Source organism: Brachyistius frenatus, unplaced genomic scaffold (genome assembly GCF_029030835.1).
Source record: "Brachyistius frenatus isolate BFR_SWC_R1_liver_20210118 unplaced genomic scaffold, ASM2903083v1 Contig_6, whole genome shotgun sequence".
Classification (NCBI taxonomy): Eukaryota; Metazoa; Chordata; class Actinopteri; family Embiotocidae; genus Brachyistius; species Brachyistius frenatus.
This window is the reverse complement of record NW_027210605.1, coordinates 7915284-7925608: the sequence shown is the minus strand read 5'-3', so window position 1 is coordinate 7925608 and position 10325 is coordinate 7915284.

Genomic DNA, 10325 nt, shown 5'->3' with positions numbered 1-10325 from the left:
GTTGTCGGTGATTTTCAGTTTGAATTATATTTCTCTCAAGTAAAAACATACAACTAAAGGAGGATTTACAGTCAAACCCCATTAAAATCAAATGAACCGCTCAGGGACTACACAAAATATTGTCCCTCAGACTTTGCCAGAATGAAAGAGGCCATGAGAAAACCAAAGAGAAAGACTGAAAAGGAGGCAAAATGGTGTACTGGCTGTCTGTCTGGTGTCCGCACAGAGCTCCGTCTTGTCCACTGGTGGCTGTGGAGGATTCATTAGGCGCCACATTCACTCCCCCTGCACGTGAGTGACGGGTCCCTGTAGCCAGTGTCATCCCTCTCTCTAAAGCACCACAGATCATCCCACTCCTCTCTCGCCCATCTGGCAGCCTGAATCTAACAAGGGGTGTCCTCCAGCTATAAGAGTGCACAGAAAGAGGAGGAGAGAGGGAGAAAAAGTTAAAGACTGCAAGATCCCATCAGATTGTCCGTGGTCCATAGGCTCCAATTATTCAGAGCTTATCTTTTCAGCTTGGCTGATCTCCAAATGAATAAAGTGCGGGCCGTATTACTGCCGGCCGGGTGCACCTCTAAAGAGGCTGAAGGAGGATCAGGGATGTGGGTTATGGTGTCAATCTGGCCCTGACCCCTTGGGTTAGGGAGCTGACGTTATGTAGTCACAGTGCCCAGGCATCCCCTTGTTGCACCTCCATTTAGAACTCGTCTGGATAAATGGGAAAGGGCAATCACATTAGAAGAGGTTTCTTTGCATTTTAAAGCAAAAAAGAAAGAAAGAAAGAAAGAAATCTCTAATCACAAAGTGAGTGACTCTTGACTTTAAAATCAGCTCCAAGACGGGGGCTGGAAAAGGTAGAAGTCAGAGGGTTAAGCTGGCACAATCATTTGTGTCAAGAGCTGCAGCAAATGGTTTTAGAAGAAGCCTTCAGGCACAAAAAACAGATGGTAGAGAGAAGCTATTTTAACATAAAGATACAAACACTTTGTTTTAGTGAACAATATTGAAAGAACATAACATTAAACATTTCTGATAAGTAGGCAAGCACTAGATAAATTAATAAAACTAACTAATGTCTTCTTTGTTCTCTTAATTTACCCAAGTTTGGTTTCATGGTGATTTCTTTCGCTGTGAACTGCCACTCAAATTCATCTCAACTTTCTAATTTATTTTGAATGAAACCAAATATGAACTTTAAATTTTTCCTAATACAGAGAAATAAATTAAACTTTTATTAACAAAACCAATTTGGCATCAACAAGGAATCAGTGGAGCATTTCAGAATTAATATTCCCCCTAAAACACCTGAACACAGTCTGAGGTAAATCTTCCAGTCACTGAATAATGTATATAAGCACTTTATAAATAAAAAAAAGAGTGCTTTTTAGATCCTGGGATTTAGCCACACCTCAGGGCTGAGTGAAGTGACGCCCCTTGGCACCGAGCAGGGGCACGATGGGAGGTTGGTGGTCCGCCGTTTTTCGGCGGCCCTTCCATCCCTGAGAATCTCCAACCCTCAGATCTGCCGACAAGTGTTGCTGATCCCTCTTTTTTTCTTCTGCCTTCATGGAGATGGCTGGGAGATTCTCATGCCACCACACAATGACTAAACAAGCGGGTATGTCTAATTCAATTAAGTCCACAAGGCTGTGCCAAGTGGGCCCTGGTCCCGTGTGACAGGGATAATGAGCGGGCAGAGAGGAGTAGGAGGAGGAGGAGGAGGAGGGTCGGTGTTGGATTGTATGGCGCTGAAGATAGAGGCTTGCACTCATTCAGATGTTCATACTTCATTCTTTTTATATTCCTCTCTGGGCTTGAATGTTTCCAGGATGACCCGGCTCATTTAGTGCTGAATGGCATATTTTGCATTCCAACACTGTGCAGATGGGCTTGATGAGGGACTCTGAGAGACTGGGAATTATAAGCAGTGTGACCTCTGAATTCTTTCATTTTAGCACTTAGAGACGTTTCCAAATCTGGATTCTTTCCCCACTGACGAGACAGTGTGTCACACAAAACGAGTGTAGGAGGAGGAAACATAAAAATATGACTCAACAAGTGACTCAGCAAACAGTGTAGACACCTGGACGGAGAGGCTGACTCCCTCTTTTTGATCTCTAAAGCCCTTTAATCCTTTCATTGTTTAACTAATACTCTCATATTCATCTACATATTCCCCCCTTGTTGTTAATGTTTTCTTTTATAATTAAGGGCTTTAAAATATAGCACATTTAATTGTTCAGTTTCAAACTACTGTGTTGTGCTCCGAGACAGTTCTCCCAAGAACAATGACAGCTTCTGACTTTTCAGTAAAAACATTGTATATTAATCTGAGAGACTTTTATGTGCATCCTGTGTGTACTGTCCATCCACTAGAGGATATCATGCCAGCCAAACTAAAGTGCCTTAGGTTTAGGCACCAAAAAACACTGTGTCCTTCATCACATCATCTCTTTGTTTTTCCCTGGTAAGACATACGTGTATGCTATTCATGTCAAGGTGAGGCAACACGTGACATTGACACGTCATCCTCCAGAGACCAACCAATTTATTGGCCGATATTAGCCTATCACAGATATACCAGTGTTGCTGTATATTTTTTTCCAATATGAAAACTTTCCTTTACAGAACATAATGAAGTAAAAGATGCTGATTTAGAATTTTTTTTTAATGTTTTTTTTAATTTGTAGTTATTTGTCATTATTATATTTATATTTATATTATTACATTCCCAGTGAAGTTCACTGTTTTAATGCACTTAACTCATTTTGGACAACAAACTTTTTTGTTTAATTTAGAAATATTCTACCTTAATTACACATCTTTGTCACAAGTGTTTGATAACCACATTTTGGTTATCTTGGTATCTATATCGGCCACAAAAATCCAGTATTGGTTGAGCTCTTGCAACCACTTTTTGACTGACGGGTGAATTACACACTTTGACGTGATACCGGACTGCTACGTGTCTTCCTGACAGTCAGCTTTGATTTATTTTAACCACAATTGTTACCTATCCATAGCCATCTGTTTACTATGTTAACCTTCCTGACAAAGGTTCGATAACCTTAAGAATGAGTAACTTTAGCCTCAACCATGATGTCTCCATCATCTGATACTTTTTGCTGAATCTAAAGATTTGAACGATAGCAGTGCCATATCAGAAAACAATGATTATAATGGAGATGGAAGACAGACAAATGATGTTGTCCTTCAGATAGTGGTGTCAGAAACCGCTCGTCATTGCAATAGCAGTGGACAAACAATGCATTAAATAATTAGTTTGGAGGATCCGTGTGTTTTGTTTGTTGTTGGCTGCAGTTGTATATTCCCATACAGCAAGAAAATCTTTTTTTTTTTATAGAATTATTGAACACTGAAAACCATTTATAAAAGTATTCTGTTTTGAAAACTTTTCTATGGGTATATACGTATGTCTCGAAGGTTTAATGACATCCACTTATCCAGTGTCAGAGAAGAAAGTCCCTAAATAGCGTAGCAGTCATGGTTGACAGCGAGTCAGACATTGCTTAAGAAAACCTGCTTTTCTGCATTTTCAACACTTTTGACTTCAGCTGGGAACTATCTCAGACCTGAGAGGCTTTTAGTTTCACTGAAGTCTCCAAGGCCTCCTGCTGCTCCTCTGAGACCCTTGTCCCAACCGGCACAAAAAAAGCCCCTTAAACGTTTGACTTTCTCACAGAAACAGCTTGCTAAATGGTATTTCTGTAATGGACTCCTGCTAGGGTTCATATGCGTTGTATAGCCACGTTGCACAGAGTTGAGTCAACATGATTACCATGAGAATGCTCCCAAAGAAAGGCCCAAAAAGGTTTTTTTTGAATAAAAATCTGAAACTATAGAATTCTTTGTTTTCCCAGGGAAAAAAAGATGAAAATCAAAGACATCGATGGTCATTTTTTTCTATTGGAAAAGTGCTGCCGAATGAATGTCTTATTTACATGCCAAAGGGAAAGGCCATGGTTTTAAAAGGATGGGAAAGCAGGGGATTCTATTATGGTGGTGCTGGTCGCAGAGGCCGTGGCTACTCTGGCAGCCTCCCTGCCAGGGAGCGGTTAACAAGGCCTTGGCTGAATTAAAGAATGGCAATGAGTTTTTAATTGGTGACACATTATATTTATCAAGCTGACAGCGGAGTGACTGCGCTGTAGCCTCTCTTGTTTTGTCCTTGTATGCGCATTACTTCCCCCAAGGTGCCCCTGCATGATACCCCCTGTCTGCCAGGATCCCTCACGTGTGAAGAAAGAAGAAAAACATAATAATTGAGCATCAAGTTGAATGATAACACTGAATTATTCATTAGGGTCCCTTAAAGTGCTTGATAAATCAACCCCCCTCTCTTCTTCTTTTTTAACAAAAGCTTCTCTTTGTCCATCCGTCCAATCGCGGCAGTTTAAGGCTTAGCATAAAGACAAATCCTTTTCAGTCCTTTTTGTCCATCATGACAGAAGTTCTTCTGCGGGGCCGGAAAAGTTATTAACAAGTGTTTAATATTTGGATGGGAGTGTTTGGCCACCTCTTCTATACGTGGCGTTTATGTCTGGCCCTCCAATACACCGAGCAGCTTGTGACTTAACACTTAATAATGACACTCTGTGTTGCTAATGTGACCATATGCCATGAATATATTTGAGTTTCAATAAAGTTCCATTATTCAGCTTTTATTATCAGCTTCAATGTTATTAAACACCCTTTAAAAATGTTCATTCACTTCACAGGCAACTATTGACTGCTGTTAACCTGATTCAGCATTTAAACTGTTGCACATTATCTCTTTTTTTAATATCAAATGTTGACTGTAGGCATTTCATTAAACATCACAACACCATTTGTAAGCAATGGCCCTTCAGACTAAATAAAAATGTCTCATACAAGAGATTAGGACATTTGTTGGGAGCGCTCGAATTATAATGCTTTCTAATTTTACATTTTTAGAAATTAAATAGAATGGAAATAATAAAGGTATTGTGGAGCAGTATGTAACACTGCCAGAACAATCAAAATAAAAACTCGTGCATTTAAAATGCATAAAAACCTGAGTGCATTGAAAGCTCTGAATAAGTTCAAATAAGGTGCCTTTAGCAGAGTAAAAAGAGAAAAGGCAAACATACTTATGTGCATGTAAAAATAAGCAATAACAGTCGTCTGTCAATGTGTTATGTCAACAAGATGTGTCTTAAATGCTGTGTTTTAAATATTGTGTTTTAAATGGAACCAGCTTACTGTTTTCCAACAAAAGTTCTGTCTATTCCATCTGAGGAAGGAGTTTGGAAAACACCTAACTTCATCAGTTCATAAACATCAAAGTCTTGGTTAAAAGAAACATTGCATGTGCCTCTGTTTAACTTTAAACACTGCTTTTTTTTTTTTTAGTAACAGCAGGTCCCCAACAGTTTTAGAAGAAATCTTTTGTTGTCTTTAGGGCGTTACTACAGCGAAGGGGGGTAAAGACTGGAGGTCCTGGCGATGCTCTTCAAAATGGTCTTGAAAGGGGAGCAGGGGCGAAGGAGGCCTAATGAAATATTTAAGATTTAGGCTAAAAAGGAACTCTGAAAAACTTTGCAACAAAGGGGTCGGCCGAGGGCCTCCATTGTCCCTGGACCTGGCGGAAGCAGGGGCCAGGCTGCTACAGATGTGAGGAGAGCCCATATTGAGCCGGGATGTGTAGGCTCTGCTCACAGCTGTGTCGCCGCACTCCCGCCCCAGCCACCAGCCCCCTGCCTTTGTGAGCCTTTGTGAGGGCCAGAGAGTGGCGATTTTACACCGAGCTGATTGCACAGCAACGGCTTTGTGTCGCCAACAAGAAGGCCCTGCCCATTCCTGACCATCGGCGCTCACTCCCTCTGCCTCACAGAATCACACATTCATCCCAATCCCATCAGCCCACACAGCCTCATAGCTTTTTATTATCTCAGGATGACAAGGTGATGAATCCCCTTCCCGTCAGCTGATATGAGCTGGGGCGGTCGGTTTGTGGGGGGTGCTCTCTCCTCCTGGCACCTCATCCAGGATCTGCCTATTTAGCGCTTAACTGCTTTTGATTAATGGAGGGCCCCGTTCTGTCTAACATATGCCATCTTCAGGGCCAAATAAGGGGACCACGTTTACTGATTTTTTTTTGAGTAATGATGTCACGAGGTCACAGCGAGCAGTTCAGACACAGAATGAGTGAAACGAAGGAAGAAATTGAGCTTTTTCATTTGTAAAAGAGACGCATTTGGTGGGAAGTAAAAGTGTTTAAGTCACTGGTTATGTGATGATTTTACAACCAGTTGTATTCCTTCTCTGAAAAAACATTTATGTAATTATCATTGTCTTATTTTGATTAAAGACAATTTTCACATTAAGTCGTTTCTTTTACAAGACTAAATTTAAATTAAGACTAATTAATCTTTAATTGTAAAAATCTGCCAAATATATTCATGCTTTACCTCGGAGTTGACTTCATCCCTCAAGTTAGAGTAAAACCTTCCCAAATGTTTGTCCATTCCCTCGAAATCCCCTCGTGTCACCCCGAGCTACAAGGCGAGTTCAGACCGGAGCACTAAAAGGGCGCAGCAGCTTAACACCAACCTTAACACTTGACTCACTCCATCCAGGCTCATAAAGTCTTAATGTGGCTAATGTGAACAACAATATAGGCATGCCCTGCAGAAAGACTGGATCAGGGACTTGGAATAATGCAAATCAAGAAATATCATTTGGTCTGAAACTTTAATCAGCAAAGCCTTTAATTGTAACTGCAGGTGTGTTTTAAATTCTAAAGCAATTATACAAATGCTGTTTCCTTGACTGAATTAGTTTAGACAAATATGGTAACATGTTGATAATTACTGTTACAATAATACTTTTGTAAGTTCTGCAGAATATTTACATTTCTTTCCGAGCTTTTAGTTTCCCAGTATTATACTCCACGATAACTGACATTTACAAATAAATACAATATAATTTATTTTTCATTTCCTTTATAATGCTCAATTGTTACTTACTTGTTGCCAGTGGTAATGTTTTGTTCCACTGTATATTAGTGGTACTTCATGCATATTGAAGTACCACTAAGAAGAAGGAAGTGTTTTATTGGTACCTGATTCAAACACAAATATTACACTGTAAATTACAGGCTGTAAAATATAAAATGTTTTACAACCTATAATTTAAGCCCTTTATGGTGAACTCACAGTCGCGCAAGGCATCATTCAAGCGCCCATCAGCAGGATTTTCCCATTGGTATTATGTTAAGAAACATTTTATATATTGCTTTTGACCATTTTTTGCTTTTATTTGATTGTGACAGTGGAGACAGTCAGGAAATGAGTGAAAGTGAGCAGGGTAATGACACGCAGTGAAGGTCTGGCTGGCAGGGCATCAAACCAGGGACTCCTTGCTCTGAGCATTTACGCCCATCTGATGGCGTGAGCCCAAACCACTCGGCAACTGATCGTGAGAAACATTTGAACAGCGACCTAGTTGGCCAGGTACCTCATGTTGGCAGTTTCCTTTAAATGCTGCAAGTTTTGCCCTAATTCAAGTAACATCGTCAACTGGAACATTACTGTCAGCAAATTATGGCCTTTACTGTGTTATTCCTTGTGGTTCAGCACTTTTTCCTCTTTTTAGTCCAGATGACATGTTAGGTGACAGCCAATCAGAGAGCTTGTTACGTCCATGGTTCATTTACTATGAGCCTTGCGCCCATAAAACAAAGTAAAATACATTTGTCAGTGAAAGGCTAAATGGAAAGCTAAGATAATGAATACAAATCAAATAGCAAGAAAAGGAAAAGCAGAAGGGAAATGGAAGTGCAAATGATAAAGGTAGCAGCCCTTTTTAATTCAAATCTATTCTTAATTCTTATTTCAATTTACAAAATCAGAAATGTACTTTTCATTTTAAACTATTATCAAATAGATGTTGAAACTTTCCACTTTCATGATGTTTTCATAAACCCTGACTTATTCATATATTAATGTTTGACTTATACATTCTTTTTTCAATTCTTCTTTGAATTCCCCATAACATATACACAACATAAATTAAGTAATTTAGCTGTGATTTATTATGATTACAATTTATTCTTATTTTTGGATAAATTGATTTGATTTTGATCTGGTTTTATTGTCAATTTATTATAAATGTAATATTTCTCTCGCAATCCTCCATGCGGAGCCACAAATCATACAGAAATGAAACCTAAACTATCTACATGGAAAAATACCACTGAAGAAAGTGAGAAAATTTGCTCATTCAGCAATTTAGATGAGCCGGTCATTTCATACATATTTTTCATAAATTTTTACCCTCCTGCTGTCGAGCCAATAAGGGGATGCATGGGAGTGCAGCGATGACATCACTGAAGCTGGGAAATGTTACCTTTAATGATCCTCCTACATTGTGTCTGTTCGGATAGACTCTCTCCTCTGGGACACTTATTAGCCCCTAATTGATCTGAGGCTGGTGGAGCGAGTCTGGCTGCACGGAGAGCTTGATACAAACCAGATGCAAGGCTACCTAACCTGTTAGCCTCCCCATTATTCAAACAGGAGTTTGCTAGCTGCACTTTCCTCTGAGTTTGCCCCTCTGTTCCTCACAAAGACCTGTCACCTTTAATGGCCTGTTGGCTGAGTGGGTTGCTGTAGTCCTCTCCAGAAGAAAGCCCCATGAAGAAAGGCTCATGGTCGGCTAATGCAGCTTAATATTCTTTAAAAAGGTTTGGGGGACAATTAGGAGAGTGTTTCCCATGGTTCTCCCCCCAGCGGTTCACGGCTGCCTGTGCAGCAGCTCGTCTGTTTGATGGACTCTGAATGCATCTTATTGATGGGGGTCAGAGATTAGAAGCAGCCGTGCGAGGGGAAGAGGAGTGAAAAGAGGGTCCCACATAGTGGCCTCAATGTGCCTCAGACACACCCACAAATAACCACTAACAGTTCTTCCACTTGTCTGTCTGTGAATCTTATTCATATGAGCTGAATGAGTGATGGAGTGCTGCGTGTCCTCTAATAGAGATTCACACATTCTTTCACCGAGCTCCCCTGTGATAAACGTTGCATGAAAGCTGTCTGGATGTGTGTCAGGTTGTTTCTTCACCTGTGGTTGCCTGAACATATCTTATCAGTCATCTCGCTGGCGGAGCGCTGCTCTGGCATTTGCCCGCTGCGCAAATGGCACATGTGTGAATATGCTGGGTCATGACCTCGACAGCAGACACATGAAGCACAGAAAACCCACAACCATACAGAATGCAGAGAGTCGATGCATTTCTTACTGCAAGCATACTGTACAAAGAGACTAGAGAGAGAAATGAAGACGAGGCCATGGCATCTGTTTTACAAGCAGGGATACATGTGAATGTCCTCAGCATGAGAAATGCATTGAATTCGTTGTCTTACAGTTTATAGAGCATGGCTCTTCCAAAAGTAAAAGTAACATTGCTTGCAGTGCGACACGAGTTACTGATTCAGGGAAGTGGTCAGACTCGCATGAAAGCATACCAACCTCTTTCCTGTCATCTGACTCTTTGTGCACCTTCTTTGTTGTTGACACCCAAGTAGATTCAACATTTGCAACTGTGCCAAGCTTTAGGTAATACACCTGCAATACTGAAGTATAGAAATTATTTCATTCTTTGGATTGGCCCCAGGTACCATTGTGTGTTTACCTTATTGCGCTGTGGTGGGGTGTTCGGACTCTCCCCTATAGGATAGTCCACCTACAGCCGAAGCTGACCATGCAGTGGCAATTAGAGGAGTGTTTTGGGTCAAGGAGAGAGCAAGGGTTTTGTTTGCCTCCATCTCATGATTGAATGGCCATGTATAGGACCGTGAAAGAAAAGAAGCCAATTAAGTGAGGGGTGGTTTGATTTTTTTGTCCCGCGTTGTAATTAGGCCCAGGCTCTAAAAAACTTCCTCAAGTACCTTTTGGGTTGTTTTGTTGGCCATATCATTAGGAGCAAAACGATCCACCCAGGTGCTCACTGCCTGAATATGTTGAGAGATTATGTAAAGAAACACTGCCATCCACAAGCTTTCGGGCCTTGTAACACACTCTGTGGCTCATACACGGCGGCATTAGTGGAGTCCTTAAATTCTGCCAATCAAGCCAGTTCAAACAATGACGAACATGCTTTACATTCGGGCGATCAGCGGAAATACATGGACTTAATGTACATTCAGACGAGACTCCACACTGAGTGCATTCTTAAAAAGATGTCCGAAAAAAATAAGAGCGATTATTTTTGTTCCTTGGACGTTTCAAAAGCACTTCAGAGCTTCAGTTACCTTTGATGGTGCTGAGCCAGGAAGTGA